General features: G+C 47.5%; 2 pseudogenes; one reads left to right on the top strand and one right to left on the bottom strand.

Annotated features, from left to right (window-relative positions):
* The first annotated feature begins 17,404 nt into the window (after positions 1–17,404).
* LOC117189267 lies at positions 17,405–19,457 on the top strand (annotated as a pseudogene).
* LOC117189264 lies at positions 19,356–19,755 on the bottom strand (annotated as a pseudogene).
* Between the last annotated feature and the right edge of the window lie 1,165 nt (positions 19,756–20,920).

The raw sequence follows: 20,920 nt of genomic DNA, 5'->3' as shown, positions 1-20,920 counted from the left end.
TAGTGCAAGCTGTGTATAAAATAATCCTGAAACTTGTTTTTGCGCCATTTTGCGCCGGTGTGCGCATTTTAATTTATTTGTAGGTGAGGTGGAGTTCACTTATGAAAAGCTGCTCAGTATTTACATTGAGAATAATCGAAACGCCGCAGCACTTTCGAGTTGGATTTTCGAAGAACTGAAGGCATACAAAATAAGCACGGAGAAAAACTTTTTTGTCAGCGATCTAATGGTTTTTGACCAATCCCTTTTCGCGACAACAATGGTTCCTCTCAAATTAATGGATGATATTGGAAATATATTGTGGCTAAATCGTACTCCTCAGTCTATTAGATTTTGTAGGCCAATCAAACTTGAATTTGTTAAAGAGACTAAAGACCATATTATCGTAGAAAAAAAAAATTTGGACGATCAAATTAAAGATTTATCTTCATATGTCTGCACATTTATAAATGGAAGAAACATAACAGTAAAATATAATCTGCATATGACACTTTTAGACGGGAAAGTTTTGAACATTTTGGCTGAAACTAAATCTTGCCAATTATGTCCCATCTGTAGAGCAAGTCCAAAAGATTTCATGGAAAGTGGAAATATGGATTCACCGAAATTAAAGCCTAGACATGGAACATTACAATGTGGCATGAGTCCACTTCACGCATGGATTCGATTTTTTGAGTTTGTTCTTAAAATTGCTTATAGAACTGGACTCGAAAAATGGCAAGTTAGAGATGAAAATGGAAAAAAAGAAATGGCGAAAAAGTAAAAGCTCATACAGGAGAAGATGTGGAGGAATATGGCTCTACATGTCGACAAGCCTAAACAAAATGGAAGTGGAAACACCAAGGACGGCAACACAGCAAGAAAAGCCTTTTAAAAAGCTAAGCTATTCGCTCAAATCTTAGGTATTGATGAGTCTCTCATCACATATTTTCAAAACATTTTAATTGCGATTTCCTGCCAGCTGTCAATTGATGCAAAACTATTTAAAAAATATTGTCAAGAAATAGTTACACTATATATGTCCTTGTACTCATGGTTTCCGATGTCGGCAACAGTTCATAAAGTTTTAATTCACGGTTTCGAAATAATAGAAGCATCAGTACTGCCAGTAGGTGTTCTTGGAGAAAACGCTTCGGAAGCACGCAATAAATACTATAAGAGTGACAGACGATTACATGCTCGAAAGGATTCACGACGCAACAATATGACAGATGTTTTCCAAAGAGCAATGGATTCCTCTGATCCTCTTGTATCGAGCATCTATCTGACAAAAAGATTGGGTGGAAATAAAAAGGATCCATTGCCGAAAGCTGTTATTGAACTTTTAGAAACACCATGTTTTGAAAATATTTTTTATAACAATAATGCTTCCCTAGAAACTGATACTTATTCTGGTATGTGTGAAAGTGACGAATCGGATTCCGATAATGAAAATTCATTTTCAATAGAAATAGATGTAGAAGAAGATTAATAATAAATTCGTTGTACTTTGAAAAACTTCAACATTCATCACCCTCTAAGTATTAAGTTTAAGTGTAAAAATATAAATTTTTAAGAATTTTAATAACATATTCTATCATAATGGACTACGTGTTAAAAATCAATATTAGCGAATCTTTTCTTTTATGGGCGTTTGGTGTGGGCGTGGTCGGATCGGTCTAAAATTAAGATATATATATATACAGGCTTGGGGGTCACACTCCCAAGAATGATAACAGGACAGCTTGAATCAGTTGGTTTACTGACGAAGATCTTTCGCGTGAAACCGTCCTACGTAACGATCCTGCAAATCCTCTAACTCATAGTAGGCCTGCCCTATCTTCTTTTTGACCCTGGCCTTCAGAAAGGCCGGACCCAACTTCGCGCTGTACCCTGACTGAAAATTGCTCTGCCTGAAATTTCTTCGGAACACCTCCTGGCCGACATTGTAGGATATGTCTCTCGACCGTAAGTTATACTGCCGTTCATTCTTATCGTTCTGTTTTTTCATGACTTCTAGAGCCTTGCTTCGAACCAAGTCTAATGAATCCTCCCGCGAGAAAACTGCTGACCTGTCGTCCATCACCCGCAATGCTCTCAGAAGCTTGTATGTTGCCCCGGACGTGATGAAATGCTGTCCGAACACCAAATAATAAGGAGTTGCATTCAGACTTGCATGCACCGCCGAACGCAATGCGCAGCAAATGCTGCTGAGGTGCTCGTCCCAGTCGGATTGTTGCAATCACCGAGCGATTTACACGTTCGGAAGCATTAGCTTGGGGTGCGTACAGGGCCGTGAGAATGTGCGAAACTTTATATTCCCGGAGTAGCTTTTGGAATGCCTCAGACTTAAATTGTGTGCCATTGTCGGATACTATTGTCTCCGGAACCCCGAAAGCATGAAAAAGATCTTGCTGCATGTATTTGACTACCACGTCCGCGGTCAACTTCTTCACTGCCTTAAGAAACACATATTTAGAATAGTGATCGAGGACGATAAAGATGCCTATATGTCCACTTCTTGAACGGGGATATGGCCCCAGGAAATCTACATATAATTTCTGGAAGAAACGTTGTGACTCGGGCGCAATTCCAATCTTCGGTCTCTGGATTGTATTGGGGCCTTGGTAGTCTTGCAGACATCACAAGCCTGGATATACTTCTTCACATCGGCAACCAAACCAGGCCAGTAATAATACCGCCGTATCCTTTCTAGGGTTTTGTGAATGCCTCCATGGGAAGCCAGTGGATTGTCGTGCGCGTTACGCAAAACGTCAACCACTAACTCTTGAGGAATCCAGAGTTTCCAAATCATGTAGCACCTCTCCTGTTGCGTGATCTGACCTACGATACAACAAGTTATCTACAATTTTGAGATCTGGCAACTTATCAATATTGCCCCTAACCCTTTCTCCGATCTCCACGTAATCTTCTGCCTTGAATTCTGGCGATTCCAAATCCACCAACAACCCATTGCTCGCGTCTAGAGTCGCCACTTCCTCCTCATTTACGCGAGAAAGAGCATCCGGAACCACATTAAGCCTGCCGCTACGATGCTCGATTTTAAACGAGAAACTCTGCAGCTTTAATGCCCATCGGGCTAGACGTGAGTGTAAGTCAGTTTGTGACATGAGCCACTTTAAAAAGGCGTGATCAGTGATTACAGTAAATTCATGCCCCTCGATGTAAGCTCTGAACCTATTTATGCAAACTATTGCGGCCAGACATTCTTGTTCGGTGACCGAATAGTTCTTTTGGGCTTTGTTGAGTTTTTTCGATACAAACGCAATCGGATATTCGTCCCCTCCGGCGTCTTCTGCACCAGCACTCCCCCAACGCTTGTCATGCTAGCGTCACAGTGAACATAGAATGGTTTGCTAAAATCAGGACTACGCAAAACTGGTGCTGAGCAAAAGGCTTTTCAAAAGCCTCCTGACCCTCTGGAGTCATTGAAAATTTCTGTCTGGGTTTGAGCAAGTTCGTGAGAGGCGCGGCTACCGATGCGAAGTTGCTTATAAACTTCCTGTACCAGCCTACCATACCTAGGAAACGACGCAGAGACTTTAGGGATTTTGGCAAAGGAAAATCGGACATAGCCGAAATCTTATCCGGATCTGTACGAATCACCCCTTCGCCTACTATATGCCCCAAATACCGCTCTGACTTCATGCAAAACTTGCTTTTCTCCACATTCAGCGTTAACCCTGCCGCTTTTATGTAACTTGCCACTTCACTCAACACCCTCCGATGTGACTCAAAACTGTCCGACACAATCAAAAGGTCGTCCAGGTACACAAAAACTTCATTTCTTAAACTGGCCGGAATTACCTTGTCCATCAGCCTTGTCATGGTCTGCGAAGCATTAGTGAGGCCAAAAGGCATTACCTTATACTGGTAGAGAGGTTTCCCCGGAACCGTGAACGCTGTTTTATCGCGTGAGCTCGGCTCTAAGGGAATTTGCCAATAGGCATCCTTAAGATCCAGGCTCGAAATAAACAACGCCTTAGGAAGACGTCCTAGAATCCCATCAATTTGTGGTAACGGATACGCGTCTTTTTTGGTCACCGCGTTAACTTTCCTACTATCTAAACATAGCCTCACCTTTCCTGGCTTCTGCACCAATACTACTGGTGATGACCACGCACTATCGGATTCCTCTATCACCCCTAAGCTGAGCATCCGATCTATCTCCGCATATAACAATTTCTCTACCGCAGGAGATACAGGGAAGTGTCTCTGCTTCACGGCTTTTGCATCACCTACATCAATTGAATGCGAAAGCAGAGCCGTCTTTCCTAGACCGGAAACGGAAAACGAAGGAAATAAATTGATGGTCGCTTGCAACTGGTCCATTTCCGCTCGGCTGAGGTTCTGCGGTTCATGAACTATCTCTGCCAGCGATATGCTGGGTTGTAATAAATCGAAACTTGACCAAAAATCGATCCCTAAATACAAGTCCTGGCTGAGCGTTGGAATAATGTGCAGCTCAAGGTCCTTCACTGCACCCTTATACTGCACCGGTGTCCGCAGTCGTCCCACTACCTCTTGCCTCCGTCCATCCGCAGTGGAAGCATTTACAACTCCTCTCTTAAAAGGAATTCGGCTTTGGATTACGCGTTCTGCTAACTTTCCGCCTATAACACTCATAGCTGCTCCGGTGTCCAATAGACCAAGGACCGTTTGATCCAACAGGCGAACTTCCGCATATGGACGCTTGTCCTTCTGCTTGTAACGAATGCAATTAATCGCTTTCGCCGCCTGCCGGAACGCTCTCATCCTTCTTGCACTCCTTGTGAGGGACTTATTACTGGGTTGGTCGTTGGTGAAAAGCGAATGGGATCTGGCATGGACTAGTTGTGGCCAGACTAAAGCTTGGTGTATGTCGGATTCTGATTTCTCAGACGGAAGCTGGGCGGTAGTTTTAAGTATCCCTACTGGGATTTCGCCTCTGCACTCGACTGCTTGCGCTGAACACTGACCGGCTGGCGAGGCTGGGTGTTCACTTTGCCGTTTTTTTGGCATTTGCTACACGACGGCTTATATTTATTAGGTGCTCCGCACCCAAAGCAAAAAATTTTCCTTTTGCTATCGCAATCGTGGTAGCGATGCCCCTCCTTTCGGCAGTTCCAGCAAATCAGTGCCATGGCTGCCACCTCGTCCTCTTCTTCTACATCCGAGAATTCGGAGGCCTCCTCTAATTGGGCTTCCTCTACCAATTCCGCAACCTGTTTCCGGAAAGGAATCAATTTCTGGTACCCATGACTCCGCCCAATGTCGTCGAGAAAACCCTCCCTTCTACGACAGACTTCTCTCAAACGTTCTACGGAGTCGATTTGGGCATTCAGGAGCTCATGTCTAATTTCAGGTCGCAAATTGCGCCGTAAAGTTTCCACAATCGCTTTCTCTGACATGGGAGTTTCAAATCATCCATCAGCTGTACCAGGGCGTCGTGGAAGGAATCGAAATTTTCTTTTTCTTTTTGCTTCCTGTCCCTTATCGCTTCTCTGATATCCACATCGGTTCGAGAATCCCTAAACTGCTTTCTTAGGGCTTGGCATAACCGGTCCCATCTCATCGATCCGGAAGTCTTGTGGTAACGCCAATAAAAATCTCTGGCCTTTCCGTCAAAAAGCAGACTGGCGTTACTGCACAGAACTGGAAAATTTCCCTCGAGAGTCTGATGCGTCAAAGCCTCTACCCTATAGAGAAAATTATCAATGCTCAATCCTTCTTGGGTCCCATTGAAACGTAATTTCCAACTATTGAGGATATGGGCGACTTTGTCCGGTCGCTGACTCAGATCTGAGACTGCACTGCTTGGACGGTCGTAGCTCGGAAACTGTGCTGAATACTGACTATTCAGTCCCTGTCGGAATGTTTCCTCCACTTCTCTGTCCCTATTTTGTTGGACGGGTTATCCGCTTCCCCACGTCTATTCCCTTGAGGAATGCTATTGCCAGTCTCTTGGAAATGTGCTGCTATGCTGGACTGAATGATTTGAGCCATTTTGTCCGTGAGCTGGGCTACCACCTCGTTTTGCATCGTGCTGATGGCCTGTGTAACCATGCTACTAACTCTTTCAGCGGTTATGGCTGCTCGTTTTGCTTGGCCTGGGACCTGGTATTATGAGGAGTACTTCTATCGACGCATAGCGTCTTGCATGTGGGACAGGTAGTATGGGTCTTGACATACAAGTTTTGTGAAACTCGTGGCTGCACTTTGTTTTCAATGTAGGAGCCGAAGCCAAAGTTTTCCCACACAACTGGCATTTTGGCGCCGGAGCCGGTTCAGGCTCGTTATCGGGGTTCTCCATTGTACAAAAAAATAAATCAAACTTAATTCCTAACTGTCCTGACAAAAATATATCCCACAAAAACTACACGACAAAACCTAAACACTTACTTATCAAACGCAGACAAAACCAAAGTTAAAAATGTATTAATAGTAAAACTAAATTAAGTATTCTAGTTAAAAGTCAGATAACTTATGCTAGCAAACCTAAGATGACCTAAAAATTCAAAAATAATAAGTAATTGTACGTGAACTCAAATTGCAAAGAGAACTGATTCCTCGTGTTATAATTCATAGCTTCCTACGTTGCCAACTTAGGGTCAGTGGCCCAGCAACCGCCACAGCTGTTCTCAAGTCTCGCTTCCCTTGTACAGCGAGAGAGCTAGCAAATCAACAGCCCTACCAAATAACACACATGGAATGTAAACCACAAGAATAGAACGCAAAGAATATGATACGATAAAATAAAGTCATAAAAATTTTTGCCTTACGCATAGCTAATCCCCATGCGAAACGGACCCTATGCTAATTGAGACCCCAATTCCTAAGCACAAAAGAAAATGAAAAGAATGTGTACGCGCGCAGACGCCTTGCACTTGTCGCTGTCTTATCAAAACCAACAACAACTGCATGCGCGAGCCGTGGCCAGCTGCTGCTTTGATTCGCGCCGCTGTCGTCCAAAAATCTCGGCTCGGCACTCTATACTTGAAATGAGCATGCTGCTTCTGATTTCACTCGTGGCCAACGGAATTCTATAATCAAGATTAATCCGAGTATGTCCAACGCGCTAAAACTCATCAGCAGCAATGGCTAAGCCTTCCGCACAGCCCTTCAGCCGTGGACAGGGTTCCGTAAGTAAACGAGATTCCCTCTGCAGTCCTATGCGCCCGAAAGACCATGTTTAAGACTCCTGCCTCAGAAAAAGTAGGGTATTATTAAGATCGATGCACTTTTCGAAACGCTCCTCAGACGTGGCCAGAAGACGCTCCAGAAGTCAAAACTTCTACTTCCGTTTTCCGAATCGTCTGACGGACCCTCTACTTGGTTGTGAGAAAAGAAGATATTCTTGAGCAATGACCACTTCCAGAGAAACAATTTTGGTCAATGCCGTCTATGCTGAATCGGGAAGGTTTAAAAACAACAAAAAGGATGTCACAGGGTTGATGGTGTCACACCTGAATAGGTGTGGCCCCACGTTGGGCGCCAATTTTTAGTTATAATACTATATCTATGATTCATAAATGTAACGTGTCACCTACGCACGTCTGTGTATATAAATCCTGCCAGGCTAGCTGTTATTCAGCGAAGGGAAGCACACGCTTTGGGTTTCCGGCCTCTGCTCGTCGGCTATTGGAGTGATGTTCTTGCCCCCCTCCTGCTGGTGGTCTATACGCATTATACCGCGAATGAAGTAGCGTGTCACGACGAAAATGCTTAACCGGGAGACACTGTTTATCCCTGAATAGAATGGTGGATGTGTGCTGGAAAGGTATCTCAACTCCACCTCTGGTGTTGTCGAGGTCGTGTCGCGCACCCTACCATGGCCATTCCAAACCGTTCGATTTAATGACGGAATGGCCCCTTTGTCCGGGGCGTCCTACATGGGGAATTTGCCAGCAAAAGCAAAGCGCTAGATTAATACATTATAAAGTTTATTTACTTACTGGCTAAAACAATAACATTACCCGCAAATACCATAATATAATCACCCACATTAAAAGAATAGCTAAATGAAATATATGTATAAAAGTCCTACAAATACTTGGCTATGCGCCATACAAATGATATACAAAACACGTCCGAAATGGACAAACTAACTTGCTTGCTGATTCCGTAATGTTACGAAACCAATGCGAGTGGGCTCTTCTCCCTCTCACTCACCGACCGGCCCTAGTTCCCTTGTTTCAAGTTGTAATTTATTAATAACAGAATTTAAGTCCACTCATACTGTGGAGATAATGTTTTTTATCCCCAATCGGCCGACTAATTATTTCGAATTAAACAAAACTCGGCGCAGAAATAAAATTACGATATGTTCTTTAATGCGTGACATCCAAATTGCAAGTGTGGCTTGCCTGCCCTTTACATTGCCGCTCCGATCGCTAAGCGCAGCTTCGCTCGGCCGACGTCGGTAGGCAGACGCAAAGCGGAGATAGCGAAGAGCGAGCTGGCAGAGAGCGTTTAGCAGGGCAAGCAAGCGCAGAGCTTTAACAAACAAATGAGTGACATAGACATAAGTAACAAACAAAATAAGCGGCTGAGGGCCAAGAATTAGGTGCTATTTGGCAAGCAGCTAATCGGCTGGGTTCTGCTCCGAACATTCACCCCCCGTTGGAAGGCAAAGGCTTTCAACAGATCCATCCTGAAGGGGCAGAACCGCTATTTTTCCAACGGCCCTCTTGAAAAGGCCTTTTTGAGTGCGGATGACGGCTACTCTGATGGTTCCATCTTTTCCTGGGATGACGCTCTCAATGCGGCCAAGCGGCCACCTTAATGGTGGCAGCGTTTCCTCCTTGATCATGACGAGCGCTCCTAGCTTGATGTTTGGAGACGATGCCCGCCACTTGCTCCGCTCCTGAAGAATCGAAAGATACGCCGTGCTCCATTTTCTCCAAAACGCCTGCTTCATTTGACACAGCCGCTGCCATCGACTAAGTAGGTTGACCCGGAGATGCGCCACATCTGGCTCGTCGAATGCAGCTTTCGGGGCTCCATTGAGAAAGTGGTTTGGCGTGAGCACATCTAGATCATCGGGACTTTCTGTAATTGCATAAAGCGGACGGGAATTTAACAAAGCAGAGATTTCACAAGCCAAGGTCTGAATTTCATCAAGAGTAAAAATGTAGGTCCCGACGATGCGATGAAAATGATATTTAGCTGCTTTAACAGCCGCCTCCCACAAACCCCCAAAATGAGGTGAGCGAGGGGGGATGAATTTCCAGTCGATTCCACTAGAAACGCAGAGATGTGACACAGCCGACGTATGAGGATCGCTGAGGAACATTTGCCGAAGCTCCAAAAGCTCATTTTTTGCTCCTACAAAATTTGTAGCGTTGTCTGACCAGATGATTCGAGGTTTGGGACGTAGACTTATAAAACGCCTTAATGCTGCCAGAAAGGATTCTGTAGATAGATCCCGAACGACTTCCAAATGAGTTGCTTTGGTGCTAAAGCATACGAAGACAGCGATGTAACATTTGATAGGAGGCCTGCTTCTGACTTCCGACTTGTGATAAAAGGGTCCGCAAAAATCAACGCCCGTTGTGTGGAATGCTGGATTAGTCCTTACGCGATCCGCAGGCAAGTTTCCCATGATATGTTCCCTCAGCACTGGCTTCAAACGAAAGCATCTAACGCATTTGCGAATGATTCCCGCAACATATTTGCGTCCGCCAATAGGCCAGAATTTTTGCCGAAGCAGTCCGAGCAATCCTTGAGCTCCTGCGTGGAGAAACCTTTCGTGAAAGAAGATAATAATAGAGACAGTGACAGGATGTCCCTTAGGAAGCAGGATCGGGTGCTTCGCGTCGTAGTCCAATTCGGCATTTTGGAGGCGGCCTCCAACACGCAGCAATCCAAAGCTATCCAGAAATGGATTCAGTGAGGCCATCGTGCTTTTTGGGGGTAGGGCCTGTTTGCTGGCGAGGGCCCTTATCTCTTCCGAAAATTGTTGCTGCTGTATTGCCCTTATGAGCAAATGCGTACCATTTTTGATGTCGATTACGGTAAGTTGACCCTTCGACCGCGCTATGCCTTTGTCCTTGAGAATGTAGAATCGATATATGTAAGCAAAGACGCGCTGCATGGATCCGAATGAGTTTTGAAATTTGCAATCGTACGATACATCCCTTTCGTTTGAAACAACCAATGCTGCATGACGACGTTCTGGTACATCGGTCGGCAATTGCAAGCCTGCAGGCCACTCTGAGCTCTCAAGACGCAAGAATGGTGGTCCAGAGATCCAAAGGCTGCTATCCATTAGTTCAGCGGGCGTGGCTCCACGTGATATGATGTCGGCAGGATTCAACTTTGTGGGCACGTGATGCCAAGTCATTCCAGCGGTGAGCTCCTGAATCCGCTGAACTCGATTAGAAACAAATATATTAAAATTCAATGGTGATTCTCGAATCCAGGCAAGGGCTATGGACGAATCCGACCAGCAATGTATTTGGCATGGAGCTGATAATCCCTTAACTATGGTGGACACTAGTTCGGCTAATACGAGGGCAGCGGACAGCTCAAGCTTGGGGATAGTCATACTTTTCAAGGGCGCGACTCTGGATTTAGAGCATAAGAGATGACTTTGCACAATGCCAAGAGCTTCCGAACGCATGTATACACAGGCGCCATATGCTGCTTGGCTCGCATCACAAAACGCGTGCATTTCTAATCTGGCTTGCTGCCGAAGCACGTAACGTGGAAACTTAAAGTTTTTAACCATCGACAACTGCGAAGTCAGCTCAATCCAAGTCGTATGTAGATCCTGGGGCAGGCTTTCGTCCCAATTCAATTTTAGGCTTTCGTTCCATAGCGACTGCATAAATATTTTAGCTTTTGTGATGATGGGAGAGATGAGCCCTAGAGGATCGTAGAACCTAGCTAGTGTAGACAGGACCGAACGCTTCGATATTGGGCCTGCAGCGGTTCCGACGTGAGCGAAGCTAAACAGAAGATTGTCCGTGGTGGGATCCCAAACTAGACCAAGCGCCTTGGTTACTTCAGTCCCGTCATGAAAGGTAAGGAACTTTTCGCGATCCGCCTCCGATACGCCTTCCAAAGCAGCGGGTTCATTGGAACACCATTTACGTATGGGAAAACATCCTTTCGAAAGTAGCTCCTTTACCTGCTGACGAATTTTGATGACAGAATCAATGCTGTCCCCTCCAGATATGAGATCATCGACATAGAAATCTCTTCGAACAACATCAGCGCCAAGCGGAAAACGCAACTCTTCATCATTTGCCAATTGATGCATAGCACGAATTGCTAAGAAAGCGGCAGGTTTGGTTCCGTAAGTAACAGTCTCCAACTTGAACACCTGAATCTCCTCCTTCGGGTCATTGCGCCATAGGATGCACTGCACGTGCGTATCGGGATGGGAAACGCGTACACAGCGGTACATTTTGCAGATATCGCCACACAAGGCGACTTTAAAAAAGCGGAAACGAAGCAGAGTTATCAGAATTTTAGGTTGGATGGTGGGTCCAGCCATAAGCGCATCATTCAGTGATACTCCAGACGCTGTTTTGGCAGATCCATCGAACACTACGCGTAATTTGGTGGTTGTACTATCCTGCTTGTGGACGCAATGGTGAGGCAAGAAGTACTGCGGGAGGTCTGACTGCCGCGAAGCTGGCGACATGTGTCCTAAATCACGATACTCCTGAAGAAACTCCATATATTTTGCCTTAAGCTGTGCATTTTTTGCTAGCTTCCTCTCCAAATTGAGAAATCTACGTAGCGCCTGCTGATACGATTCTCCTAATTCCTCTAGACTGAATTTGGTTGGCAAACGCACGGAGTAAGCTCCGGACTCTAGGCGAATGCAGTTTGTGACGAAATGCTGTTCGCAATGAACATCTTCCTCCGAAATTGATGAGGGCGAATAATCTCCATCGACTTCCCAAAACCGCCTTACAATATCGCACAAATTAGTCTCGCAAGCGGAGATGACAGGGGGATCTTCAACGGCTGCTAGCGCCGCACGGGCTTTCTCAGAGTTTTTAATACTTCCTGACACTATCCAGCCAAGTTTCGTCTTCTGCAATGTTGGCAATTGGTCTGACAGTCGAATCTGTCCAACGCACATTAATTCGAAAAACAAACCAGCACCTATCAACAGATCGACACGCTGGGGCTTGGCGAAATTAGGATCAGCTAGTTTTAGGTTATTTGGCATTGGCCAATCCTTTGCGTCTAGGCCGAAGTTAGGCTGCATTCCTGTGATTGAGGCAGTGATAATTGCAGAGAGGAAACCGCGATAGCTTTCGTCTTGAGATTGCAGGACGATGTCCACAGCCTTGCTGGATGGTAGAATTGACTCTCCAATACCGGCGATTTTAACGTGAGACGGGTGAGGATCTAACTGCAGCTGATTGGCGAGTCTCGATGTTATAAAGTTAACCTGAGAAGCGGAATCTAAAATGGCACGACATGGAATAAGCGATCCAAAACGGCCCCTGACATATACGATTGCAGTAGCTAGCAGCACGTTTTGGCTAGGCAGAGATTTTTGACTCGAGGGGGGAGGGCTAATATATTTGCTTGCTACTAGGGCACTTGCAGGATCATGCTGGGTCGATTCCGTGCTCGGCGACGGCAACTCAGCGTCAGCGCCCGACTGCATGTGGAGCAGTGTGTGATGCTTGGCTTGGCAATTTCTACATGCCCCTGACTTGCAGCGTTGCAATGAATGGCCTTTGTTGAGGCAGCTTAGACATAAATGGCGCTTCTTCACCTCCTTGTATCGAGAAAAAACAGGGAGATCTATAAATGCCTGGCATCGGGATATGTAGTGATCGGAGGATTTGCAATACTTGCATGTTGAGCTATTATGATCGTTAATGGAGGTGATTAGGGTGCTAGGTTTACTTTCTCCCACCTGCTGGCTAGGAATTGTTACCATAGCCGATCCCAAATTTTCCAGCATCCGACATCTTGCTTCCAAGAATGAGGCCATGCTTGACCACCGAGGCAATCCTGACGTCGGCAAGTTCTCTTCCCATTTCTCCTTGGTCTTGTGGTCCAATTTCGTGCCTATGATGAAGATCAGCAACCCATCGGAAATCTCCTGCGGGGTCGCCAAGGTCTGAAGTGCACGCAAGTGCGAATTGATTTTATCGCTGAGCGCGCGCAAGCCGATAGCCGAGCCCTTCTCCACCCCTTGCAGCCCGAAAATAGCCTTGACGTGTGCCTGAAAATGTAACAGTTTATTATCGAATCGCAACATTAGTAAATTCAACGCCTTGTCGTAATTCTCCTCAGAAAGTTCCAAGGAACGAATCGTATCCAGCGCAGCACCATCTAGACATCCACGAAGATATTGGAATTTTTCGATGATTGGTATACGATGGTCTTTGTGCACCATTGTCGAAAACATCGCGTGGAATTCTGGCCAATCCATGTAGCTCCCACTGAATCGCGGAAGCTGCAACTCGGGCATTCGAGAACGGCCTGTACTATTATAGGCGAACAACGACGAATTCCCCTCGAGAGTATGACGAGCCGTTGAATTGGCAACATTTACCGTGCGAGCAGCCATCAACTCCCGCGACAGCCTGGACCTAACCTTGACATAAACATTCGAAAAGTCCAGCCGGGCATCATGGGCTAACTGCAGGAAATCCAGCCTTTCAAGGCTCGTTTGAGCGGCATCGAAATCCGCATTCATTCGCTCGATTTGCTCTAAGCGAGCTTGAAGTTCTGCCTCATCTAACTCGGCAAGCTCTTCCTTGGTAAGAAAGCGATCCATGGCCTTTAGTTGGCGCGCGATGGACTCGGCCTTGTGCTTGTAGAAATCTACATCACTCGGCATTGCTGCGTTCGCGACATTGGTAGGCTCAGGTGCTGCCATGTTGAGGTTTTAAAAGAGTCACTCAGCACGACCGAAAAAGACACCCTGTATACGTATAAACGTGCCTTTAGCTGTGCGGCTGTGCGAGCTGTCCGATTCCGCTTTGTACTCCGCTTGTGTGTATTAGTGAGTTCGCTGCACTGCCTACCGCACTGCACTGACCGAATTGTCGCGACAGAGAAATTAATAGCCAGCAATGCGTGTATGTAGGTGTATGTAAGTGTGTTTTAGCACCGAATTGTGCTTAACCGCCGAAAATTTGCTAGGGCTAACGAATGTCGATCGCGAATGATTATTAATTGACACTGCAACTCTTCGATCACGTCGGGGTCACCAAATTTTATGTGGAGATAATGTTTTTTATCCCCAATCGGCCGACTAATTATTTCGAATTAAACAAAACTCGGCGCAGAAATAAAATTACGATATGTTCTTTAATGCGTGACATCCAAATTGCAAGTGTGGCTTGCCTGCCCTTTACATTGCCGCTCCGATCGCTAAGCGCAGCTTCGCTCGGCCGACGTCGGTAGGCAGACGCAAAGCGGAGATAGCGAAGAGCGAGCTGGCAGAGAGCGTTTAGCAGGGCAAGCAAGCGCAGAGCTTTAACAAACAAATGAGTGACATAGACATAAGTAACAAACAAAATAAGCGGCTGAGGGCCAAGAATTAGGTGCTATTTGGCAAGCAGCTAATCGGCTGGGTTCTGCTCCGAACACATACCTTTTCTCCAGTTTATGGCTCCATCGGCGAAAGCGCTTTCCTCGATGAATACCTAAAGCTGCTGTGGCGGAAGAACACTTAAATGGGCACAAGGTTGTGGGAAATCATATTTGCAGATCGGCGAGAGTCACGAGAAGCCACTACCGGAATCAAATCTAACTCTCTCCTAATTAACTCCGCACAGAAATCATAATTAATTACACATTTACAAACACGAATACAATTACTCCGTCAATCCGTTGCTTCCTCTTTTTATACCCGATACTCAAAATGAGTATTGGGGTATATTAGATTTGTGGTAAAAGTGGATGTGTGTAACGTCCAGAAGGAATCGTTTCCGACCCCATAAAGTATATATATTCTTGATCAGCATCAATAGCCGAGTCGATTGGGCCCTGTCTGTCTGTCTGTCTGTCCGTCTGTCCGTCCGTCTGTCCGTCCCCTTCAGCGCCTAGTGCTCAAAGACTATAAGAGCTAGAGCAACGATGTTTGGGACCCAGACTTCTGTGATATGTCACTGCTACAAAAATATTTCAAAATTTTGCCCCGCCCACTTCCGCCCCCACAAAGGGCGAAAATCTGTGGCATCCACAATTTCGACGATACGAGAAAACTAAAAACGCAGAATCGTAGAAGATGACTATATCTTCTAGAGAGCAAAATCTGAACCAGATCGTATAATTATTACAGCCAGCATCAAGAAAACAATTTAATTTTTTCTCGCCCTGTCTCTCTCTAACACACACGTAGCATAGGCGGCCTTGCTTAGAGTAAAACATTAGCGCCTAGATCTCAGAGACTATAAAAGCTAGAGCAACCAAATTTGGTATCCACACTCCTAATATATCGGACCGAGACGAGTTTGTTTCAAAATTTCGCCACACCCCCTTCCGCCCCCGCAAAGGACGAAAATCTGGGGATATTCAAAAATCTCAGAGACTATTAAGGCTAGAGTAACCAAATTTGGTATCCGCACTTCTGTTAGATCTTACTATAAAATGTGTATCTCAAAATTTCGCCCCACCCCCTTCCGCCCACACAAAGGACGAAAATCTGTTGCATCCAAAATATTGCACATTCGAGAAAACTAAAAACGCAGAATCATAGATAATGACAATATCTATCAGATTGCTGAATCTGGATCAGATCGGATAATTTTTGTAGCCAAAAGCAAGAAAACAATTTGCAGTGGCTTCGCAGCGCCCGACGTCACGCTCAGACTGATTTTCTGTCTCTCTCGCACGCACTCTTTGTCGTGTCGTTCAATATTAGCGGCGTCTGCTGGAGGAGAGCCATACTGACTAAGTATCGGGTATTACTGTAGAGTTGCGGTGTCCGCAGCAACTCACAGCGTTCCCCCTCGTTTTTTCTATTCTCTTTCTCCCGACTGTTATCTATGTTTCCTTTCCACCTCCTGAGCGAAAGGGAACAGCACAAATTCTTTTCCCCTGCTTCTGCAGGTGAAAGGTACGCGAAAGCAAAGAAAAGGCCAAACGGCCAATCTCCGACGGTGCTAGATCGACACTTTCTCTCCGCCGATCTGCTCGCGACCAAGGGACGGGCCCTCCTTATCTGCCGCGTCGCGCTCGACTACTAAAGTGCCGACGCCAACGCCTCGGGAAGCTAGCCGCTTGGGGGACCAAGCGCTCCTCAAATGTCTTCTCCCTCTGCTTCCACGCTCGCTTCTCCGATGGCTGAGCGCTTTCCTGACAATCCCAAAGGTTTAAACGCCACTTTGTTAGGCTTGCGGCTGCTGTTGTTTGCTGGCTGGCTTCCTTTGACGACCGAATCCGCACTGCTTAACTCGATTTACTAAGCGCCAAGACTACAAATGGGACAACTCTTTATTCTCCTTTAGCCCTTCTCTTCTCTTCCCGCAGCACTTACCCCAACCGGACTCAGCGCTATACGGCTTCTGACGACTGAATAGCCCACTCGCCTTCAACCAAGAATCTCGCAGTCGAATCTTGGATTTAGATATTTAGATTCCCTAGAGTTTTTCTCTTCACTAAATTCTTGGTTTTTCCTTTTCGTCGGACCGATACGCAACCGACTCAATGGACTTTCACGAGGGAATAGCCGATAGGGACGCCAACGTTCTGGCGGTAAATCGTCTAACAGGTCCCTGGATGCATTTTCAACAGAGATAGCCTGACGTTTTGACCTGTTACCGTCTTTTTGGTTTTCCCTTGACCTGTCGTTCGCCTGCCACTCTGAGCACTAGATGGCGCCACAAAAACTCAGCATTCCCTGCTACAAGCGCTACACCCCGTAGATGTTGTGCCGCTGCTGGCGAGGCTGTGCCGCAATCTGCTGCTGGCGGCGATTGCGTCCTCCACTGCTGCGGTAGCCAAACTCCCTATCATCGTAGCCGCCGCCGACGCCCCGCCCCATGATGCGCAGCTCCGGATCGGAATGGGCATGCCCCATGGAGGGACCGAACCCGGAGTCATTGCCCGATCGCTGTGTCATCTTCATGGATCGCCGGAACGAGGGTGGCGGCTGGGAGCGGGCATACCGCTGTCCCCTCACCGACCGCTACCTGGAGCGGGCATTCCTCGGCCGCTTGGCCGTCCGCGTGCACACATAGCAGCAGATGCGCCAGTAGAGAAAACTATGAAAGAGAGAAGTGGTGTGGAGTGGAGTCATTAGCGGCGGAGTCACGCAGCTGTGGAAATGTCAGCGCGCAGAGGCTCACCGGAATGACGTGGCCATCACATCCCCAATGTTGGACAGGCATCAGCGGGATGCCGATGATGGCATAGAAATCGTTGTCACCTTGCCCCAGTCGGATTTTAAGGTCTTTTAAGGCTTTATTTAGCTGTCACAAAGTTGAAAAGAGTAAACGTGTACATTTCCAAGTGCTGGAAACAAAAGTTTCACACCATATTTTGGGTGGCATCATTTTTACGCGCTAAAAAGTGAATTTTGAGTTTTGTGCTGTAAAATGGACACATCGAACAACGTACGCCTGCAACTTCAGCAGCAGCAGGCACGCAAATCGAATCAAAACATTCAGGTCTATGTGCGCGTTAGGTGAGTGCCCCATCTACAGGTAGTAGATCGCCCAATAAGTACGATTTCACGCAAGCGATGCATACGCTCCGCAGAGGTTGTGGATGTGCTCAATCCACGCGAGATCCTCACACGCCACACCCTCGACTCGAAGTTGACGAAGAAGTTTACGTTTGATCGGAGCTTCGGCCCCGAGTCCAAGCAATGCGATGTCTATGCGGTGGTGGTGTCGCCCCTGATCGAAGAGGTGCTAAGCGGCTACAATTGCACGGTGTTCGCGTACGGACAGACGGGTACTGGCAAGACGCACACGATGGTGGGGAATGAGACCGCGGAGTTGAAGTCCTCTTGGGAAGATGTGAGTAGAGGGGAACCAGTTTTCTAATTCCTAGAATCGGACGAGGGAGGCGGTTCAAACGTTAATTGCTGCTCTACCTGTCTTTTGTCTTTGGCCCTTTTGTAGGACTCTGATGTGGGCATCATACCGCGTGCCTTGAGTCACCTTTTCGACGAACTCCGCATGATGGAAGTTGAGTTTACGATGCGCATTTCCTACCTGGAGCTGTACAACGAGGAGCTGTGCGACCTCCTCTCCACCGATGACTCCACAAAGATACGCATCTTCGACGACAGCACAAAGAAGTGTTCGGTGATCATCCAGGGCCTCGAGGAGATCACTGTCCAGAGCAAGGACGATGTCTACAAGCTCCTGGAGAAGGGCAAGGAGCGACGCAAGACCGCGACCACCCTGATGAACGCGCAGTCCTCGCGCAGCCACACCGTCTTCTCCATAGTGGTGCACATTCGTGAGAACGGCATCGATGGCGAGGATATGCTGAAGATCGGAAAACTCAATCTGGTGGATCTGGCGGGCAGCGAGAACGTCTCCAAGGCGGGCAACGAGAAGGGGATACGCGTGCGCGAGACGGTCAAAATCAACCAGAGCCTCCTGACGCTGGGCCGTGTGATTACCGCTCTGGTGGATCGGGCCCCCCATGTCCCGTACCGCGAATCGAAGCTGACGCGCCTGCTGCAGGAGTCGCTGGGCGGCCGGACAAAGACCTCGATCAATGCCACAATGCCTCGCCAGGGCACAAGGACATTGACGAGACACTCAGCACGCTGGAGTACGCGCATCGGGCGAAGAATATTCAGAATAAGCCAGAAGTCAATCAGAAGCTAACCAAGAAAACGGTCCTCAAGGAGTACACCGAGGAGATTGACAAACTGAAGCGAGATCTCCTCGCAGCGCGAGACAAGAATGGCATCTATCTGGCGGAGGAGACCTACGGGGAGATGACCATGAAAATGGACTCGCAGAATCGAGAGCTCAACGAGAAGATGTTGCTGCTGAAGGCCCTCAAAGATGAGCTGCAGTCGAAGGAGAAGACCTTCAACGAGGTGAGCCTGAGTCTCGTGGAGAAGACCCAGGAGCTGAAGAAAACGGAGCAGCACCTAACCGACACCAAGGGGAGTCTACTACAAGGAGAAGAAACAGCTGGTGGCCTCGCACATGAAAACGGAGGAGACGCTCACGACGCAGGCGCACAAAATCCTGACCGTGGCAGATTTGGCCACCAATGAAACGGAGCAGCTTCATGGCACCATCGAACGGCGAAGGGACACCGATGAAAAGATACGCAGTGCCTGCGATCAGTTCAAGGATCGCATGCAGGACAATCTGGAGCAGCAATCTCCAAGCAGCATCTGAGCCAGGAATTGGGTGAGCCACGACCAAAAGCTCTCCCTGTGCCAGTTTTAGCCTTATTTCTGTTCTGTTCTGTTCAGTACCCGTCTGTCCGTACGCGAACACCGTGCAATTGTAGCCGCTTAGCACCTCTTCGATCAGGGGCGACACCACCACCGCATAGACATCGCATTGCTTGGACTCGGGGCCGAAGCTCCGATCAAACGTAAACTTCTTCGTCAACTTCGAGTCGAGGGTGTGGCGTGTGAGGATCTCGCGTGGATTGAGCACATCCACAACCTCTGCGGAGCGTATGCATCGCTTGCGTGAAATCGTACTTATTGGGCGATCTACTACCCGTAGATGGGGCACTCACCTAACGCGCACATAGACCTGAATGTTTTGATTCGATTTGCGTGCCTGCTGCTGCTGAAGTTGCAGGCGTACGTTGTTCGATGTGTCCATTTTACAGCACAAAACTCAAAATTCACTTTTTAGCGCGTAAAAATGATGCCACCCAAAATATGGTGTGAAACTTTTGTTTCCAGCACTTGGAAATGTACACGTTTACTCTTTTCAACTTTGTGACAGCTAAATAAAGCCTTAAAAGACCTTAAAATCCGACTGGGGCAAGGTGACAACGATTTCTATGCCATCGTCGGCATCCCGCTGATGCCTGTCCAACATTGGGGATGTGATGGCCACGTCATTCCGGTGAGCCTCTGCGCGCTGACATTTCCACAGCTGCGTGACTCCGCCGCTAATGACTCCACTCCACACCACTTCTCTCTTTCATAGTTTTCTCTACTGGCGCATCTGCTGCTATGTGTGCACGCGGACGGCCAAGCGGCCGAGGAATGCCCGCTCCAGGTAGCGGTCGGTGAGGGGACAGCGGTATGCCCGCTCCCAGCCGCCACCCTCGTTCCGGCGATCCATGAAGATGACACAGCGATCGGGCAATGACTCCGGGTTCGGTCCCTCCATGGGGCATGCCCATTCCGATCCGGAGCTGCGCATCATGGGGCGGGGCGTCGGCGGCGGCTACGATGATAGGGAGTTTGGCTACCGCAGCAGTGGAGGACGCAATCGCCGCCAGCAGCAGATTGCGGCACAGCCTCGCCAGCAGCGGCACAACATCTACGGGGTGTAGCGCTTGTAGCAGGGAATGCTGAGTTTTTGTGGCGCCATCTAGTGCTCAGAGTGGCAGGCGAACGACAGGTCAAGGGAAAACCAAAAAGACGGTAACAGGTCAAAACGTCAGGCTATCTCTGTTGAAAATGCATCCAGGGACCTGTTAGACGATTTACCGCCAGAACGTTGGCGTCCCTATCGGCTATTCCCTCGTGAAAGTCCATTGAGTCGGTTGCGTATCGGTCCGACGAAAAGGAAAAACCAAGAATTTAGTGAAGAGAAAAACTCTAGGGAATCTAAATATCTAAATCCAAGATTCGACTGCGAGATTCTTGGTTGAAGGCGAGTGGGCTATTCAGTCGTCAGAAGCCGTATAGCGCTGAGTCCGGTTGGGGTAAGTGCTGCGGGAAGAGAAGAGAAGGGCTAAAGGAGAATAAAGAGTTGTCCCATTTGTAGTCTTGGCGCTTAGTAAATCGAGTTAAGCAGTGCGGATTCGATCGTCCAAGGAAGCCAGCCAGCAAACA

This window comes from Drosophila miranda, assembly GCF_003369915.1.
Source record: "Drosophila miranda strain MSH22 chromosome Y unlocalized genomic scaffold, D.miranda_PacBio2.1 Contig_Y11_pilon, whole genome shotgun sequence".
NCBI lineage: Eukaryota > Metazoa > Arthropoda > Insecta > Diptera > Drosophilidae > Drosophila > Drosophila miranda.
This window is presented reverse-complemented; position numbering and strand designations above follow the sequence as displayed.